Source organism: Emys orbicularis, chromosome 1, assembly GCF_028017835.1.
Source record: "Emys orbicularis isolate rEmyOrb1 chromosome 1, rEmyOrb1.hap1, whole genome shotgun sequence".
NCBI lineage: Eukaryota > Metazoa > Chordata > Testudines > Emydidae > Emys > Emys orbicularis.
The window spans coordinates 18,091,244-18,111,471 of NC_088683.1; the positions used below are offsets into that span (position 1 = coordinate 18,091,244).

At 46.6% G+C, this 20,228-nt stretch overlaps 1 pseudogene; it reads right to left on the reverse strand.

Moving 5' to 3' along the window:
• Positions 1-1,376: 1,376 nt before the first annotated feature.
• Positions 1,377-12,595, reverse strand: LOC135895393 (phytanoyl-CoA dioxygenase, peroxisomal-like; annotated as a pseudogene).
• Positions 12,596-20,228: the final 7,633 nt, after the last annotated feature.

Genomic DNA, 20,228 nt, shown 5'->3' on the forward strand with positions numbered 1-20,228 from the left:
GGACGCGGGGTCAAGCTGCTCTTTCTGTGGCACCCCAAAACCCCCTCCTCTCCTCCCTTGGTCAAGCTGCATGGCCACTTTACAGCCTGCTGACTAGGTTGCTTTTTAACAATAAGCCATAGTGGTTTCAAGCACTTTACTGGTTTGCCAAAGTCTCCCTGTACAAGACAAAGTCCACTGCCCTTAACGCATGCTAAATTGGTCGATAGAGCTGAGCCACATATGGAATTTCTGTCCCCTGTGAAATTACAAGATTTCAAAATTTGATTTAGTCCCAAATCAAGATAAAATGTCAAAATGTTTTTATGAAACAAAATATTCCAGGATATTTCATTTCAACCATATTGAAACAGTTTGTTTCGACTTTTATATGTTACTAAGTCAAAACAGTTAAGTCAAAATGAAATGTATTGACTTTAGCAAAAAAACGGTTCTGACCATATCCAAACGTTAAGAAAATTTTGACACAATCGTTACATTCCTGTGATATGTTTCCATTTTGTCAAATTAGCATTTTCCGATGGAAATGGCTCCTGAAAACTTTCTATCAGCTCTAGTGGTTTGAGGACTGCTGAGTTAAAGACCGGGCTAAACTCGATCAATTTAGCATATGTGGAATTTATGCACCTTGTCTACACTAGACTTTTGAAATGTATTAACTAATATGTGCAACCATCATGCCTTAAATCCTACTCCAGACAAGACCTTGGAGTCATGTGTTCTTGTAAATACTTGCAATTATGAATTTGAAATAAGTTGTCTGAAAGTATTCTCCAATATTGCTTTTTGCAATTTTCTGTTTCCATTTCTTTGAATAAAATGATTCACTAAAATATTTATGGTCAGCAAACACAACAGGGATATAAACATACTGAAACAAATTTGTTAAAAAATCCATCCGAAATGAATATGCATTGAAATTGCATACAGTAGTTACCCAGTTTAGTTAGATGGGCTCAAAGCTTCTTTCCTGAAGGTGGCAATCTCTTTTAAACATGTCAGCCCCATTCTAAATGTAGCAAACCATTCCTCAGTGCATTAAAGAGAGAATTAGACATTTGTGGCATTATTCTACTCTCACTTCAGGTCCGTCTTACACACTGACTTTAAGGGAGTTACCCTTGTTTTCCATTGGTGTAAGTGAGAGGAAAACTGGCTCACAAATTCTGTAATTAAGTAAGTATTTTAGTGCACCACTTAAGAATTTTGCTGCAGAACTAAATAAATTTTCAAACACTAACTAATCTGGATAGACAGGGGGGAAACTGCAGCAGAATTAGATCAGAAGTCAACAAAATCTAAACTTGGATCTGAAATCTATGATAATATTTTAGAGAGATTATTAAACATCCATAAAATACCAGAGCATTTTACTCTTATTCATTTTGTTGGAACATCAGACTCTGTAACTTGAAAAAGTTTCCTACTTTCCGGAACCCTGGAGTCCTGTTCATTCCAGAGCCATGAATCAGCAGGGGATGGAAGAATACTGTGTTTCCCTTCTCCATAATGAGGCGAACCCTGAGAAGGCTTTTATCCTATTCAGAGATTCCATAGTACACCTTCTGAACACCACCCTAGAAACAAACAGAAACTGAATTTACTTCATGGGAGAACTAGCATCCATAAAACTGCTGCCGCATCTCAGCTTTGGAAAACTCTGCACTATTCTATTTCAGGTCTTGTTTGATTGACACTGGAGTTGATGTTTACTAACCTGCTATGTCTGAGGCTTGCAGCTGAGTGGTAGATCCTACGTATTGCATGTGGTGCTTTGAACAGAATCATGGAATATGAGGGTTGGAAGGGACCTCATCTAGTCCAACCCCCTGGCTCAAAGCAGGACCAATCCCCAGACAGATTTTTGCCCCAGATCCCTAAATGGCCCCCTCAAGGATTGAGCTCACAACCCTGGGTTTAGTAGGCCAATGCTCAAACCACTGTGCTATCCTTCCCCCTACACATCCAGGGAGGATGATGACGTTATGTGAAAGACACTTTGTCCACAAGGTATTGAAAGCTCAAGAATGAAAGTAAGATTCCGTATGAAAATATTCTTAAACCACATTGGATCAAAATCTCCAAACCATCATCTCAAGGCAGGAGGAAACATTGAGTGAGCTCATTGCACACTGCTATTAAAGCATCTCTTAGGCCTTGCTGTGAGAGTTGCGATTGGCAGAGGCACTCAAACTAGAGTTCCGTTCATTAGAAAGAAGCGGGGGCTGCTGGCTGAGCATTTTCCATGAGGGACTTTGGGCACTAGAACAAGCTTCTGTCCACTGATCCAAAATAATCTGTTGACCCCTATATAGCAAGGAGAGCTTTGGATGGGCAACACTCCTTGGTTTTTCGTATAAGTATAAATAAATAAATGAATGACTTACAGTTGGTCTTTGTGAACCAGAGTAAAAACTTTCTCTAACTCCCTGGGGCTGAGACTTAGATTCTTTAGACACACTGGATACAAAAATATTCTCAAAATAAAACAATTTAGGGACAGCCAGACTGGATCAGATCCAAGGTTCATCTAGTCCAGTATCCTGCCTCTGACAGTGACCAGAACCAGATCCTTCTGAGGAAAGCATAAGAACTTTCTTCCCTGGACAGGAAAGGTTGGGTGACAGAGGATGGATCACATGATGACTGCCTGTTCTGTTCATTCCCTCTGGAGCACCTGGCATTGTCCATTGTCGGAGGACAGGATACTGGGCTAGATGGACCTTTGGTCTGACCCACTAGGGCTGTTCTTATGTTTTTATGTTCTTAAGGTTTTGGCTAACAACAGTGAAGGATTTGCACAACTTATCTCCAACTTTGTTATGAATAAAAAGAAAACCAACCTCCAAAAAACAAGACCTCATTTAATTTCACATGCCGTTTCTATTCCCACTTGCAATTTGACCTGCTATTCAGGGTACTGGTGCTCTTTCAGGGAACCCTTCTGTGTTCCTGGCAACGCGCTCAAACAGCCATTGCTGCCATCTATGTGCTCCATGGCAGTCCAGGCACACACCAAGCATTCTGCCGGCTGATGGGGAAGTACTGTAAATCCTGAGGCAGGGGATGGCGAGACCTCTTAGAATAAAAAGCAGGTCAGTCTTAGCGCTATATGAAAGTTTCTTAGGGTATGTCTACACTACGAGAGTAGTTCGATTTTACTTAAATCGAATATGTGGAATCGATATTACAAAGTCGAAGGTGTGTATCCACACTAAGGACAGTAATTCGACTTTGTGAGTCCACACTAACGGGGCAAGCGTCGACATTGGAAGCGGTGCACTGTGGGCAGCTATCCCACAGTTCCCGCAGTCCCCGCTGCCCATTGGAATTCTGGGTCGAGCCCCCAATGCCTGCTGGGGAAAAAAATGTGTCGAGGGTGGTTTTGGGTAACTGTCGTCATCCAACCGTCACTCCCACCCTCCCTCCCTGAAAGCGCCGGCGGGAAATCAGTTCGCGCACTTTTCTGGTCAGTGACAGCGCGGACGCCACAGCACTGCGAGCATGGAGCCTGCTGCGACCATCGCTGCAGTTATGGCCATTGTCAACACCTTGCACCTTATCGTACACCTTTTCCAGAGGCAGATGCTGAGAAATTGGGCGAGGAGGCTACGGCAGCGCGGTGAGGACATGAAGTCTGAGAGGGGCACAGACCTGTCACAAAGCACGGGACCCCACGCCGTGAACATCATGGTGGCAATGGGTCATGTTGATGTTGTGGAATGGTGATTCTGGGCCCGGGAAACAAGCACGGACTGGTGGGACCGCATAGTGCTGCAGGTCTGGGATGAATCACAGTGGCTGCGAAACTTTCGGATGCGGAAGGGAACTTTCCTGGAACTTTGTGAGTTGCTGTCCCCTGCCCTGAAGCGCAAGGACACCCGGATGCGAGCAGCCCTGACTGTCCAGAAGCGAGTGGCCATAGCCCTCTGGAAGCTTGCAACGCCAGACAGCTACCGGTCAGTCGCGAACCACTTTGGCGTGGGCAAATCTACCGTGGGGGTTGTTGTGATGCAAGTAGCCAACGTAATCGTTGAGCTACTGCTCTCAAAGGTAGTGACCCTGGGAAACGTGCAGGTCATCATAGATGGCTTCGCCGCGATGGGATTCCCAAACTGCGGTGGGGCTATAGATGGAACTCACATTCCTATCCTGGGACCGGAGCACCAGGCTAGCCAGTACATTAACCAAAAGGGCTACTTTTCAATGGTGCTGCAAGCACTGGTGGACCATAGGGGACGTTTTACCAACATCAACGTCGGATGGCCGGGCAAGGTTCATGACGCTCGTGTTTTCAGGAACTCTGGTCTGTTTAGACGGCTGCAGGAAGGTATTTACTTCCCGGACCACAAAATAACTGTTGGGGATGTGGAGATGCCTATAGTGATCCTCGGGGACCCAGCCTACCCGCTAATGCCCTGGCTCATGAAGCCCTATATAAGCGCCCTGGACACTGAAAAAGAACTCTTCAACTACTGTCTGAGCAAGTGCAGAATGGTGGTGGAGTGTGCTTTTGGACGTCTCAAGGGGAGATGGAGAAGCTTACTGACTCGCTCCAATCTCAGCGAAACCAATATCCCCGTTGTTATTGCAGCTTGCTGTGTGCTCCACAATCTCTGTGAGAGCAAGGGGGAGACCTTTATGGCGGGGTGGGAGGTTGAGGCAAATAGCCTGGCTGCTGATTACGCCCAGCCAGACAGCCGTGCGATTAGAAGAGCCCAGCGGGACGCGCTGTGCATCCGGGAGGCTTTGAAAGCTAGGTTCCTCAGTGAGCAGGGTAACCTGTGACTATTAAGTTTGTTTACAGAGAAGCTGAACCTGCCCCCGTTTCTTTACCCGGTTAATGTTGACTATCCTCTCCAGCTACATACCCCGTTCACACCCCCCCCCCCCCCCCCGCTTCCAACACACCTTTAAAAATAAAATAAATGGAACTTTGTTAATGAACCCCGTTTTCTTTATTACGGGTTTCGCGGTAAACAGTTGAAACTGGGATGCAGACTGTGGTGGCGAGCGGGCGTAGTGATGGAAAGGACGCTTCTAAACTCGAGGAATGACAGGCTCCTGCTCCTAGAGCTGTCCGCAGTGGTGGACTGGTTGTTTCAACGGAGCCTGCCACCCCTCCTTTTCGGGACTCTGTGTATGGGGGCTATGTGACTTTGTGGCGGGGGAGGACGGTTACAGATCCCCTGCTGCGTGGCTCTGTGATCCAAGGTAAAGAACCGCTGCATAAGATCTCTAACCGCCCTCCCCTGCCACAAAGTCACATACCCCCCCCCCCTGCCAGAACATGAAAACCACCTCCCAGACTGACCAGGGTGCCTAGTGACTGCAATGTGTGTGTGACCTGCTGCTGAACCTGCCCCCGTGTCTGTACCCTGGTAAAGGTGACTGTGCTCTCCAATTACCAACCCCCTTCCACCCTTCAAACACACTCTCCTCTAAAAGAACATGATGGAAACAGTAATTAACAGAAACGTATTTTTTATTAGCAACTACATAGTTAGGGGATGAAACTGGGACGGGGGCTTGGGTGAGGCGGGAAGGAAAGGACTTATCAAATTTTGGGGAATGAGAGCCTTCTGGTACTCGAGCAGTCTGCAGGGGTGGAGTGACAGTTTTCACGGCCCCTGCCGCCCCTCCTTCTTGGGACTTTGGGTGAGGGGGGAATGGGACTTTGTGGCGGGGGAGGGCAGTTAGACAGAGACTGCAGCGGGGCTCTGTCCTCCTGCCTCCGGTCCTGCAGAACATCCACAAGGCGCCGGAGCGTGTCCGTTTGCTCCCTCATTAGTCCAAGCAGCGTTTGAGTCGCCTGCTGGTCTTCCTGACGCCACCTCTCCTCCCGTTCAATGTTTGATCGATGGTATTGCGACATGTTCTCCCTCCACTGGGTCTGCTGGGCCGCCTCGGCTTGGGAGCAACCCATAAGTTCTGAGAACATGTCGTCCCGTGTCCTTTTCTTTCTCCGCCTAATCTGCGCCAGCCTCTGGGAGGGTGATGCCAGGGTAGGTCGGGAGACCGTCGCAGCTGTGGGATGGGAAAAAGGGAGTGAATTCCTCAAAATGATATTTTTTTGTGAACAAAGAACATAGTCTTTCTCTGTGAACAAGACCATGCACAGCACCTATCACATGCGCACTCAGGACAAGGTCGAATTTTCGGCCTTCGCATTCAGTGCCTGGGGTCTTGCAGTGGAGATCAGACAAGCGGGGCAGGACAGCGGAATTCGGGTAGCAGGCTGACATGGTAAGCCGTAGACTTTTGGCTGCTTAAAACTTAAATTATAGCAGTGCCCTCCTTTCCCGTTCAAAGCAATGCCCCTAGCGTTGGCCAGTTCCTGCTGCCGGCAATCCGGCAAGCATGAACTCAGCCCCTGTCCCACCCCCTCGCGGCTGTCCCCGGGAAATATCCCTGTATGCTGCCCCTCTCCCGCCTCCACCGCGTGGCTGTAAACCGCCGGTTACAGTTCTGTAAAGGAACAGACAAGCAGTCCCAAGAGTAACATTCCCCTACCTAATTCAAAGCAGGTCACCATGAGCGACATCACTCTGCTGAGGATTTCTGAGACAGAGAAAGACCGCATGCTGCGTGAAAGCCTGCAAAAACCAGGGCCGTATGCCGCCATGCTCTGCAAGGCAATGATCCCAGAGTACTTGATGGTAGCCTGGCGCGGAAAAGTTTCCTACCACGGAGGACACAATAAGGCCGCTCTCCCCAGGAACCTCATGCAAAGGCTTTCCAATTACCTCCAGGAGAGCTTCGTGGAGATGTCCCATGAGGATTTCAGCTCTATCCCCGGACATATAGACCTTATTTTCCAGTAGCTGCACTGGCAAGGACTGAAAAGTAGAGCGCCTAGGGCAAACTAATCATGATAAACCGGACATTGTTAGCTTCTTTTGCAGTAGTTGCACTGCCAAGGACTTAAAAGTTAAGTGCCTAGGGCAAACCAATCATGAAAAACCCATTGTTAATGTTCCTGTTCTGTTCAAAATAAATGTTTACATGTTTACAACACTTACCGACTGATCCTTCCCCTGATTCAGGGTCCGGGTTAACGGCTGGGGACGGTTGGTAGGGGATCTCTGTGAGGGTGATGAAGAGATCCTGGCTGTCGGGGAAATCAGCGTTGTAAGCGCTGTCAACTGCCTCGTCCTCCTCATCTCCTTCCTCATCTTCCCCGTCCGCTAACATCTCCGAGGAAGCGGCCCTCGACAATATCCCATGCTCTGAGTCCACGGTCAGTGGTGGGGTAGTGGTGGCGGCCGCACCTAGGATGGAATGCAGTGCCTCGTAGAAACGGGATGTCTGGGGCTGGGATCCGGAGCGTCCATTTGCCTCTTTGGTCTTCTGGTACCCTTGTCTCAGCTCCTTGATTTTCACACGGCACTGCTTTGCATCCCGGCTGTATCCCCTCTCTGTCATGGCTTTTGAGATCTTCTTGTAGATCTTTGCATTCCGCCTTTTCGATCGCAGCTCCGAAAGCACGGACTCATCGCCCCACACAGCGATCAGATCCAAGACTTCCAGATCAGTCCATGCTGGGGCACTCTTTCTATTCTGAGATTGCATGGTCACCTCTGCTGGAGAGCTCTGCATCATTGCCAGTGCTGCTGAGCTCGCCACGATGTCCAAACAGGAAATGAGATTCAAACTGCCCAGACAGGAAAAGGAATTCAAATTTTCCCGGGGCTTTTCCTGTGTGGCTGGTCAGAGCATCCGAGCTCGGACTGCTGTCCAGAGCGTCAACAGAGTGGTGCACTGTGGGATAGCTCCCGGAGCTATTAGCGTCGAATTCCATCCACACCTACCCTAATTTGACATGGCCATGTCGAATTTAGCGCTACTCCCCTCGTTGGGGAGGAGTACAGAAATCGAATTTAGGAGACCTCTATTTCGAACTAAATAGCTTCATTGTGTGGACGGGTGCAGGGTTAATTCGATTTAACGCTGCTAAATTCGACATAACCTCCTAATGTAGACCAGGCCTTACCGTTCACATCATGAACTTTTGACCAGCTCTAATATTTACACAAGTTTCAGAGATTTCAAGGCCCGAGTAGACCATTATGATAATCTAGTTTGTCCTTTTGCATAACACAGGCCATAGAATTTCACACAGTAATTCCTGCGCCAAGCCCATATCTTATATAATTGAGCTTTATTGTAATTTCCCCTGCTCTGAAGCTTTATGAAACAGGGATGTGCTATTTTGTTACGATATGCTGGCTTCTCCTTGCCTGGGGCTGTTATAGAAAATGTATTGGCATGCCTGCCATAGGTTGCCTAACCCTGAGCTACAGCATAATTTTTAGAAAGACATCCAATCTTGATCAAGTAATCATGAGGCTTCAGTTTTCCCAAAACATCCTTGCAAAAAAAACAAAAAAACATTCACATGAAAAAAAAAAAAAATGATTGTAAACACTGCACAAGCTGTGAAGCTACTAGTTCTATTCAGAATTTACCAAATTTGCAGAAAACTTTTTTTCACTTTCTCCCAGCTTGGCCTAATGTCATTATAAATATTTCATTTTTAAAAACAATTCCCCCTGAAAACAGTTTGTGATTTAGATGTAAAGAGTTTCCTGTCCTATTTGCAAGCCTAACATTGTGCCATTACCTGATAGCCAAAAAGTAGAACTTCACCAGCCTGTTTTCATTGCCCGAGCCGTATGTAATATAAAACGCAAATACATAGAATAAAAAGTAAATTAGATTCTCAAATTTATTTCACTTTTAACAAACTAGCACATTAATAATATCACACTTTACATAAGGACATTTGCCTGATTTTCTCACTGCTGTGTGCAAAATTGCACATTTAACCAGTGCATGCTATCACCAATTGGTGATTGAATTAATAAACTTAGAAAATAAGGCCATTTACTTTTAACTTGATAGTGACCTTTTATACAGAACTAAAAGGCTTTTCCCCTCCTGAAACATCTCCTTACCAGAATCTAGAGGTTTATTTATCAGCATTGCATGCAGTGCCATGATGTTTGGCCCTGGGAAGCACTCAACATATTTTAGGATCTATGAGAAAAAATGTTTTAAAAATCTGGAAGTCAGTGTTGTAACATCCATTGAATCCAGTGAAAATGGACTATCTCTTATAGTATCGACTGCTTTGAAAATGGCTTAGAGATTTTAACTATAATATTTAAGCATCTTATATCAGGTTAGAGTGATGTCAGCACTAGAAGATGTTACACATTTGTTGGCAATTTTCTAAATTTGCCCCCAAGACTTATACTTACACATGCTTAAACTTAAACACACGAGGAGTGCCATTGACTTCAGTGGAATTACTTGTGAGAGTAAAATTAAGCATGGGAATAAGCGTTTGCAGGGTTGGAGCCTTTGCCTATAAAGTATAGATGGTCTACTAAAGCAACATCATCCATATTGCAACTAGCAACACAAGTCCAGCCTGATTACAGAGAAAGGGGTAAAGAAATGCAGACCTCAAGGAGAAAGTGAATGAAGTGGCAGACTGATGTGTAAGCAGACCCTGCTGCTTTTTAAAATCCTTTACGGTGTAGACTCGGGCTAGATTAATTCGAGCTCCCTGGGAAGGAGCTGTTTTTCGGTTGTGTATCTGTACAGCGCCCGGTGCAGTGGAACTCTGGGGTATGATTGGAACCCTTAGGTTCCTATGGCAGTACAAATAAACAAATACAGAAATAACAATACATTCAAGGTCTCTTCCTTGAGCCTAATCCCCAACAGCTGTCCATGCTCAGACACTAGCTGCGTTTTAGGGATTCCACCACTCTGCAGGCAATCACATTTCCCTTGAAGTACTCCCTGGGTTTGTCTTTATTGGCTTGTATTGGAGGGTGGGTTTTTACAGTACTACATTGGTATTTTTATTGTGTTTATTAATTGTTATTCAGTGCCCCGACCACCTCAGAAATAGGCTGCTTCATAAATAAGCTTATTAACTAACCTATAATAGTGCTTTCATTCAAAGTTGCTTCCCTTCTGCGTTGAAGGAGTAGCCAGCAAACTCAGCATGACATGTCGCTCGTATTTCTCCCTGAGATTCTTTCCATGGTCAGGTAAGACATGGCTAATATTAGTGTTACCATGTAGCTTGCTAGAATTAAGGTCATGTGAGTTCTTGTCTAGAAGGCTGTTTATAAACTGGGTGTAAAATTTGCTCAGGACTGTCACAGAGCAGAACGAAGCAAGAAAACCCTGGCTGGGATTTTCAAATGGGCATACGGGATTTACAGGCCCAAATCACATTTAATTTAATTGGGAGTCAGGTGCCTAAATCCCTTATGCTCCTTTAAAAATTGCATCCTACAATACCAGCCATTCTTGGGATCTCAACTCTCCTAGTATTTACCAGAACTAAATTTTTTTTAGCAATTTACCATCCAGTTAGATCAGGTTTAGTCCCACAGGTACTGTGCAGTTCCTTCAATTGTTCCTTCAGCTGTGACTCAGATAATGTACTCGATCCCAGGATATACTTGTGCAGTTTCTAACCCTTCACTAGTAATGTCACTGGGGGATCCAACTGCAGCAGCCACTGACTTTGGAATGACAATGATTTCCCTCCTTTTTCTGCGCCTGGCCCCAGAAGATGTGCGGGCACATGTGTACGATCTCTCACTCCCACAGCTTTTCCCAGCACAACAGATCTAGCTGCAAAGGGTGCTGTTGGGAGGGTCATGCTCAAATCAGAGCCCTCCACTCTTCCTTCCCTACCCACTGCAACATAGTAGGATGGATGGAGCTTTCAGCGCCATTTTCCCACCAGTTTGAGCTCTCCTTTACTAATGTTGTGTACAGAAGTATTCGCTGCAGGCTATTTACTTGTACTTGCTTATTACTTACTTGCAGTATTAAAAATCCCACACTTCAGCTAGACCAATAATGAACATCAGGTGTCCAGTTACAATCCAGTTGATATGGCATTGAAGGATGAAATAAGTAAATAATGCTACCACAACAGTGCAGCATACAGCACTCGTTTATCCGTTCTGCATTTCCCTATACATTTCACATCCGTTCTCTTTAGCAGTGTGAAATGACTTGCTGAGAGTGCAGAACATCTGTAGGGTATGCCTTGAAGAAAAGGGAATGTTCTTCAAATGTGTTATTTCAATCAAGTGGCTTTTCCATCACCTTATGTTCTGTTAAGATGCAGGCTAACATAATAGGGCTCAAAAAAAGAACTAGATAAATTCATGGAGGATAGGTCCATCAGCGGCTATTAGCCAGGATGGACAGGAATGGTGTCCCTAGCCTCTGTTTGCCAGAAGCTTGGAATGAGCGACAGGGGATGGATCACTTGATGATTACCTGTTCTGTTCATTCCCTCTGGGGCACCTGGCATTGGCCACTGTTGGAAGACAGGATACTGGGCTAGATGGACCTTTGGTCTGACCCAGTAGGGTCGTTCTTATGTTCTTATATTTGAAACTACGATAACTGGCCCAGATCAAGCCTGAGAGGAGCCTAGGCTAGAACAGGGCTTCAAATATATTAGCATTAGAGATGGTTAGAATATCGGGGGAAGGGGGTCAGTGGAAAATGTTGGCTTTTCACTGAAAAACTGAAAGCCCAAACTCCAGAAATTTGTCATCCAGAAGCTTTTTGGTTTTCAGCAGTTGGACAAAAATTTATTTTTTTCCTGCCAACCATTGCCAACCAAATCAATTTTCAGGTTTCCCACAAAAAGTCAGGTTTTTTTGAGGAAAACAGACACAAAGGCCTGGTCCACACTTCGGACTAAGGTACGCAAATTCAGCTACGTTAATAACGTAGCTGAATTCAAAGTACCTTAGTCCGAACTTACCGCGGGTCCAGACGCTGCAGGCAGGCTCCCCCGTCGATGCCGCATACTCCTCTCGCCGAGCTGGAGTACCGGCGTCGATGGCGAGCACTTCCGGGATCGATCCGGGATCGATTTATCGCGTCTAGACAAGACGCGATAAATCGATCCCAGAAGATCTATCGCTTACATCCGGACCAGGAAGTAAGTATAGACGTACCCTTAGAGAAAAAGTTGTGTTTTCTCCAAAAAAGTAATTTTCCTTTGAAATGAAGCTTTGACATATTTTTTCAATCAGCCCCAGTTAACCTGCATCTCATTCTTAGCAAGGCTTTTCAATGGTGTTCAGATAACTCAGTTGAGCTAATATGACTGGAAATACATATCCTCAAGACGGGGCCTTTCAGCCACAAGGCATCATCTCTCTTTTAGGAACTCCTGGTACACAGAAGTTTAGGAAAGATGAGTGTTAAATAGTAGTACACATTCGCATGCACTTTGTAAACTGTACAATGTCTTGGCATGAACTGCAGTAAAATCCAGTTAGTTACTCTGAGAACTCACATATATGGATTCCTTTTTCTGAAAATAAAAACTTCCTAGTAACTAGTCATTTTTAACATATATGCCAAAAGTTATTTGTAAAACCAAACCCCACCAGAATGTTGGGTTTTTTGACCTGAGGCAGGGAACAGTATCTGAAGAGCATTTTAAATTTTCCTGGAAATTCTGAATTTTAATAACCGATTTTTCATCTAGAATGTTGTTTGATTTAGCGGCGTCCCAATCGCTAGATAACATCAGTCTCTCTTGCACCTTTGTTGCAGACCTTTATAAACTCAGTTCTGGAGGGTGGAGGAGAAGAAGAAAACACATTAAAACCATTTTAGTTTTCAGGCATTGCCACCTCACTATTTTAAAACATATTACCCCAGATTCTCTGCCTTGGCAGTTTTGTGTTGCCAGAAACAGGTGGAAAGCTGCCCTAACCGGGTAGCAGAGGATGTTCCCTGACACAGGGGACTCCTCAATTGTGGTACAGCCAGTAACTTTAGGTAGACGTGTTGAACATAAGAGCATAAGAAGGGCCATACTGGTCAGACCAATGGTCCAGTATCCAGTCTTTCAACAGTGGCCAGTGCCAAGTGCTTCAGAGGGAATGAACAGAACAAGACAATTATCAAGTGATTCATCCTCTGTTGTCCTCTCCAAGCTCCTGGCAGTCAGAGGCTAGGGACACCCAGAGCATGGGATTGCATCCCTGACCATCTTGGCTAATAGCCATTGATGGACCTGGCAAGGCAAGGTAGCATACCAGGGACAAGAGGATGTGAAAGATGTGTGGCACTCACAGCACTCTGCCCTATCCTCAGCCAGTGCGTAACTTAGAGCAGCTAAGGCCTTGGCTGGCCCAGGATTAGATGAGCAGATGGGTGGCCCAGAGACAGTTTTCTTCCCTTACTCGCAGAGCAGAGGAGAAAAGCAGGGGGCCGATAACCTGGGCCATTTGGGTGTCTCAGCTGCTTTATACAGTTCACCCTTGGCAGAGCTGAGGACCTGGCCCACTTTCTTTCTGTTATTTAATTGAAGCAATAAGTCCTTGATTACTGAGATGCTTCTGTCTTGTGACAATCCAGGACAGTCCAAATTAGTTGTGGTCTGAAAGAATCTGATTGTATTGCTGCAGCTTATCACAGTGTACCTGAAGCGATCAATGTCTTCCTCAGACTCTTAACCATAATGTAACCATTTTCCTCATAAAAGCACCTCTCTTCTAGGGTTAGAAGATCGTTCTCCAGGCTGCACCTGTGAGGGGAATAAAAAATCTGCAGGGAACTCGTGTAGGCAAGAAGTGATCTGAACCGAATGTTCTCAGCAGTTAAAGGAAGAGAATGGAGTTCATGAAAGTATAGACAGAATGTCAGCAGTTAATGTTACTAAATCTCCGTAACTTGATACTAGGCCCAGTGGAGAATCTTCCGTGAGGTTCGGATAAAAGAGGGATGATGCCACGGAAATGGCTGAGCCTGCCTTGTGCACGGTAGGGAGAAGATCCTTGGGAAGATCTTGGAAGGATGATGGGCCAGTGAGTTCAGTGCTATGCACTTGCATGTTTGCAAGATTGTGTTCTAAGGGCCAGATTGTCAAAGGAGTCTAAACATGCAGGTAGGCCCTTAATGGGATTTTCAAAAGCACCTAAGCAGGTTACGTGCCTAACTGCCATTGAGTTAGGGGATTCTTGGAGCTTTAGAAAATCCCACTAGGCTTGTATTGCGTCTTTAGGAGCATAAATACTTTTGGAAATCTGACCTTAAATGATTCTCTCACATGATTCTTTCCTTCTCTGTAACCGCAAGCTACTTCTAGCTGAACACTGAAACTCATTTTGTAATCGGTGTTACTAATATTAACACAGATTTCTAAACAAATCAGAAAATGTCTCAGCAAGCTCTGAGTCAGAATAAAGAATTCTAATCATGAAGCTGTTTTTTTATATCTAAATCAGAAACAGATTGATATACCATCTATGCGGTTAGCCAGAATTAATCTTCAAGCTGAATAACAAAGTCAAATGTCACTTACTGGAACTTTGTAGGGCATTTCACAGGAACAGTTGGTGTTGAAGTAGGAAGTGTGATCGAGAGTATAAATCAAGGCAAATAAAGCAAGACAGATAACTGATAGATTACATTTTAAGACATCTGAAAACAGTTTTATAACCCTAGAATCTGATGCTCTCCCACTCACCAGTGAAATCGCTAAGCGCCACATCATGCCGTTCGTTTTTAAGTGGAACCCTCTTCTTGGAAACAACTGGGGAGATCTGTTGAAAAAAAATCAGTAACACAGTATAGCTGTAGCCATTGTCTTTGCTGGGAGTTTAATTAGGAGCTTGCCCATTTCTATCCTACTCTTTGCTCCACTTACCCACTTGCTTTGTAATACCTCTAAGAAAAGCTTTGTTAGTTTAGGGTTAAGGTTGCCAAAATCATTAAAAATTAAGAATGTCACCAACCAAACCCTGTAGTAATCCATGTAACTAGAGCCCAGGTCTACTGAGCTGGGGCCAGCTGACATTGTCATATTGTATGCAAAGCCATATCCAAGGAGCACGGTGGAGCTTAGGCACCGCAGGAAGTGCCGCCCAAAGGGTCCAGATTGGCCATGCACATCCTGCAGTCCTCTGATTGGCCATGCACACGATTTAACCCTGGAGGGTGCCTCAGGAACTGTTGTCTAGACAACCACACAGACTTCTGGCCTGCTGTGACTCCAGACCTCACCTTGCTTTTTGATCTCCAGTCTCTGACCCGCCCGACTCTGACCCTGACTCTTTCCTCCTGATTCCAGCCCGGTACTACAACTGCTCTCAGCTCTCCGACCCCAGCCTGACTCTATCCTGGTTCTTGCGTATCCATCCTGGCTCTTCCCCACTAGGGAAGAAAGCTGCCAGGTTGTCACCGATCCCTTATGTACTGATGATTGCTGTGACCAGTGCAACGCCCAGCAGCTCGTTTCTGTCAAACCCACAATAAGGGCTAGATTTTCAGAAGAGCTCAGCTCCTATTTAGGCACCAGCATAGGTGGCCAGATTTTCAAGACCGTTCATCACAGTGGGTGCTGAATGCTTTTGAAAACCTGGCCCCAGTTGTGAGTGCTGAGCACTTGTAAATGCGCCCCTAAGTGAGACACAACTTTTCACTAGTTTAAACATGATCTGTTTTACTTATTTAAAAAGATCCCACTGCCGCCGAGATGTGTACCTCTTGTCAGTGGAGACTCGTATTATTATACCATCTTTCCCTCCACCATTCCCTCCCTGCTGCTTGTTACCCCCAGGCAGTGTGTATTATAATTACATTGAGGTTGGAAGCTCTTTGGAGCAGGGACCACATCTTCCTAGGACTTCGGCGAAGTGCCTCTGATGGTTTGGAACCCTACAAAATAATGATAATGGCTGGAGACCGGAGCATTTGGCAGTTCTAGAAAGCAAAATTGAGTGCAGAGGGTATAGGAAGTGCACAGAGACAAATAACCTTCCCCAAAACAACTTGTCTGAAGGAGCAAACTGGGTGGAGATAGTTTGTGGGAAAGGTGCCAGTCCCGGGGTATGGTAGAGGAGAGTAGGTATTTCTTGGGCACCCATGTCACGCTCAGCATGGTACAGATTTATAGGAAGACACAATTCTTGCCCCAAGGGCCCTATTCTCTGTACAGAAAAGTCCTGTAGAATTTAATCAGCATGAAACTTATAGGATTCTATAGATACTGAATAGAGTTCAGTAAAAATTACTCCAAAACCCAATAGAAGTCCTGGTTTAAACATTCTCTAGAAAGGTTTTGAGTCCAGGACTTTCCCATAAGGGAGGCAGTGCCGTCCAGTGGCTAGGACACTGGCTGGGAGTCAGCAGGTCTGAGCACTAACAACCCTAACCTTGCTTTATAAAGAGCTTTGAGATCTACAGATGAAAAGCACCAAAAAGATGCTAGGTATTATGATTAGTAAAAAAATAAATAAACCACGGAGACACACCATCTGTGAAGCCAACGGGGTCAGTGTGTCCTTCCCACCCACCTGACAAGACAGACAGACAGAGAAAATCCTCAACCCAACCTGCAGATTTAAAACACACTTTCACCCATTCAGCACTGGACACAGGCCCACAGCAGAGACTTACGAAGGGACAACATCTCTCCGTGGGAGGGATACACAAGTACCAGAAGGGGAAGAGATTGTTGCTGAGTCCAGCGCTGCCCAGACCCGTCCCTTCTCCCCAAGCCCCCGGCCTTGCTCCGCCCATTCCCCACAAGGCCCAGCCCCTGCACCACCCCTTCTCCCCAGCCCCCATGCTCTCACAGCCTCTTTCCCCGAGGCCCGCTCCTGCGCTGCCGCTTCCCCACAAGACCCTGACCTCTCTTGCTCCTCTGCGCCCCCTCCTCGTCGCTCGCTCTCATGGCCAGTAAAAAGTGGGAGGGCATAACCTGCCTACTTTTAAAAGTGGGAGGGGCATGGTCCCATGCCCCCCCCCTCCATTCCAGCAGCCCTGTCTGTGGGAAACACAGACCTAGAGGTATCAATTCCAAACCTAGAGGTATCAATTTTGGAGCCTTGACCCAGACATCAGATATACAAGTTTGGATGTTAGCAGCATGGATCTATAACAAATTTTGGCAGCCGAATCTTACAAATTGTTCAGATTGGCTTGGGTTTATGTTCACTGAAGGGTTTATACACATAGTTACGATAAATACAAAGGGTTAAGTTGGAAGGAGATTTCTAGTGTGTTGCTGTAAGGATTGGTGAGAGTAAACATCACCGCAATGGAATTCATTGATGGTACTCAAGCGTGTGAGACTCTGCCCCCTCCCCCGCCTGAGCAGCCTCATATCTATCAGTGTCACAAAGAGCTTGCTCCTGCCTTTTTAATCAGTCAACATGTGAAGGTGAGGGGCAGATCATGATGAAATCTGCAGTAAGCATCTTCGGACCTAAGCACAGAGCTTGCTTCCTTCCTCCTACCACTCCTGAGCCTGTTTGTTTCAGGAATGAAAAAGTGCTGCAGAAGCTCCCAGCCCTGCCATTGGCTCTGCCAGATATACCTCTGCATTCTTATTCGCTGAGCAAAGAATGGGCCGGTGAGGGGAGGAGGGAGAGAAGCAAACGACATGGAAAGGAGCGAGTGATGTCACTCCCAGATGGTGGAATGAAACTCGGGGGGGAAGGAGTCCCCCCTCCGCCCCCCTTAAATGGCACCCCTGAGTTTACCTGGCCTTAAAAGTGTCATCTCTGAGAAAACTGCACTTGGTGCAAAATGGAGCACCTCATCTTCTCAGTGACATGGGTTGCCATGAGCATGTTAGGCCTGACTTCCATTCGCTCTGCTGGAGCTTCCTTCAGGCCTGGTCTACACTACGAGTTTAGGTCGACTTTAGCTGCGTTAAGTCGACTTAAGCCTGGACACGTTTACACGACGAAGCCCTTTCTTTCGACTTAAAGGGCCCTTTAAACCGGTTTCTTTACACCACCTCGACGAGGGGATTAGCGATAAAATTGGCCTTATGGGGGTCGGAATTGGGTAGTGAGGACGGAATTCGACATTAGTGGCCTCCGGGAGCTATCCCACAGTGCTTCATTGTGACCGCTCTGGACAGCACTCTCATCTCAGATGCACTGGCCAGGTAGACAGGAAAAGCCCCGCGAACGTTTGAATTTCATTTCCTGTTTGCTCAGCGTGGAGAGCACAGGTGACCACGCAGAGCTCATCAGCACAGGTAACCGTGATGGAGTCCCAGTCCCAGTCCCAGGATTGCAAAAGAGCTCCAGCCTGGACCGAACGGGAGGTACGGGATCTGATCGCCATCTGGGGAGATGAAGCAGTGCTGGCCGAACTCCGAAACAGTAAAAGAAATGGCAAAACATTAGAAAAGATCTCCAAGGCCATGAAGGACAGAGGCCATAACAGGGACGCACAGCAGTGCCGCGTGAAAATTAAGGAGCTAAGGCAAGCCTACCACAAAGCCAGAGATGCAAACGGAAGGTCCGGGGCTGAGCCGCAAACATGCCGCTACTACGAGGAGCTGCATGCCATTCTAGGGGGTGCAGCCACCAGTAGCCCAAGCGTGTGCTATCAGTCCCTCTCTGGAGACAGGGAAGCGGGTTCGGCGGACGAGGAAGATGAGGATGGAGAGAACATCATAGATAGCTCACAGCAGCAAGGAAGCGGAGAAACCAGTTTCCCCAACAGCCAGGATATGTTTGTCACCCTGGACCTGGAACCAGTAACCCCCGAACTCACCCAAGACCCTGTGGGCACACAGGGGACCTCTGGTGAGTGTACCTTTGTAAATATTACACATGGTTTAAAAACAAGCGTGTTTAATGATTAATGATTAATTTGCCCTGGCAATCGCGGCCAGTACAGCTACTGGAAAAGTCTGTTAACGTGTATGGGGATGGAGCGGAAATCCTCCAGGGACATCTCCAGAAAGCTCTCCTTCATGTACTCCCAAAGCCTTTGCAAAAGGTTTCTGGGGAGGGCTGCCTTATCCCGTCCGCCATGGTAGGACACTTTACCACGCCAGGCCAGTAGCACGTAGTCTGGAATCATTGCATAACAAAGCATGGCAGCGTATGGTCCCGGTGTTTGCTGGCATGCAGACAACATCCATTCCTTATCGCTCTTTGTTATCCTCAGGAGAGTGATATCATTCACGGTCACCTGGTTGAAATGGGGCGATTTTATTAAGGGGACATTCAGAGGTGCCCCTTCCTGCTCTGCTGAACAGAAATATTCCCCGCTGTTAACCACGCGGTGGGGGGGAGGGGTGAAGTGACCATCCCAGAGAATTGGGTGTGTGGGGGAGGGGAGTTAGTTGGGTTTGTGCTGCATGTTAAACCTGAAACCACAGCCCCTCCTTTTACATTGCAAACCCATTTTAAATGGCCAACCCAACGGGTGCTTGGTATGGTTAATGAGAGCAGTACTGTTTTAAACCATCCCCACTTGTTAACAAGGTTAAAAAAGTCAAAAGACTGTGTCTTACCATGGCTGCCTACAAGCTGAAATCTGTGGCCTGGCACTGCGTGAGTGATCTCTCACACCAAACCGGCAGGCCCTCAATATAAGAGTAAAAATGCGACCTTGTAACGAAAGCACATGTGCTGTGTGATGTGAACAGCAAAATCTAACGTGAAAGAGTGTACCCATTGTTCTCCAAAATGTATCTTTTTTAAACAACTCTCCCTTCTCCTCCACCAGCTGCAAATGTTTCACCTTCACAGAGGCTAGTGAATATTCGAAGAAGGAAGCGAAGGACGCGTGACGAAATGTTCACTGAACTACAGACTGCCTCCAACGCTGACAGAGCACAGCAGAATGCGTGGAGGCAGTCAATGACTGATTTTAAAAAAGCCCAATATGAGCGAGAGGAGAGGTGGCATGCTGAATCGCGGGCTGAAGAGGAGAAGTCGCGTGCTCAAGAGGAGAAGTTGCGTGCTGAAACGCGGGCTGAAGAGCAGAAGTGGCGTCAACTTGTACTCATAAAGCAAGAGTCGATGCTCCGGCTGCTGGAGCATCAAAGTGATATGCTCCTGCGTATGGTTGAGCTGCAGGAAAGGCAGCAGGAGCAGAGACCGCCGCTACAGCCCCTCTGTAACCAACAGCAGGAGCAGAGACCGCCGCTACAGCCCCTCTGTAACCAACAGCAGGAGCAGAGACCGCCGCTACAGCCCCTCTGTAACCAACAGCAGGAGCAGAGACCGCCGCTACAGCCCCTCTGTAACCAACAGCCCTCCTCCCCAAGTCCCATTGCCTCCTCACCCAGACGCCCAAGAACACGGTGGGGGGGCCTCCGGCCACCCAATCACTCCACCCTAGATGATTTCCACAGCAATAAGTTTTAAAGTTTTAAAGTGCAGTGTGTCCTTTTCCTT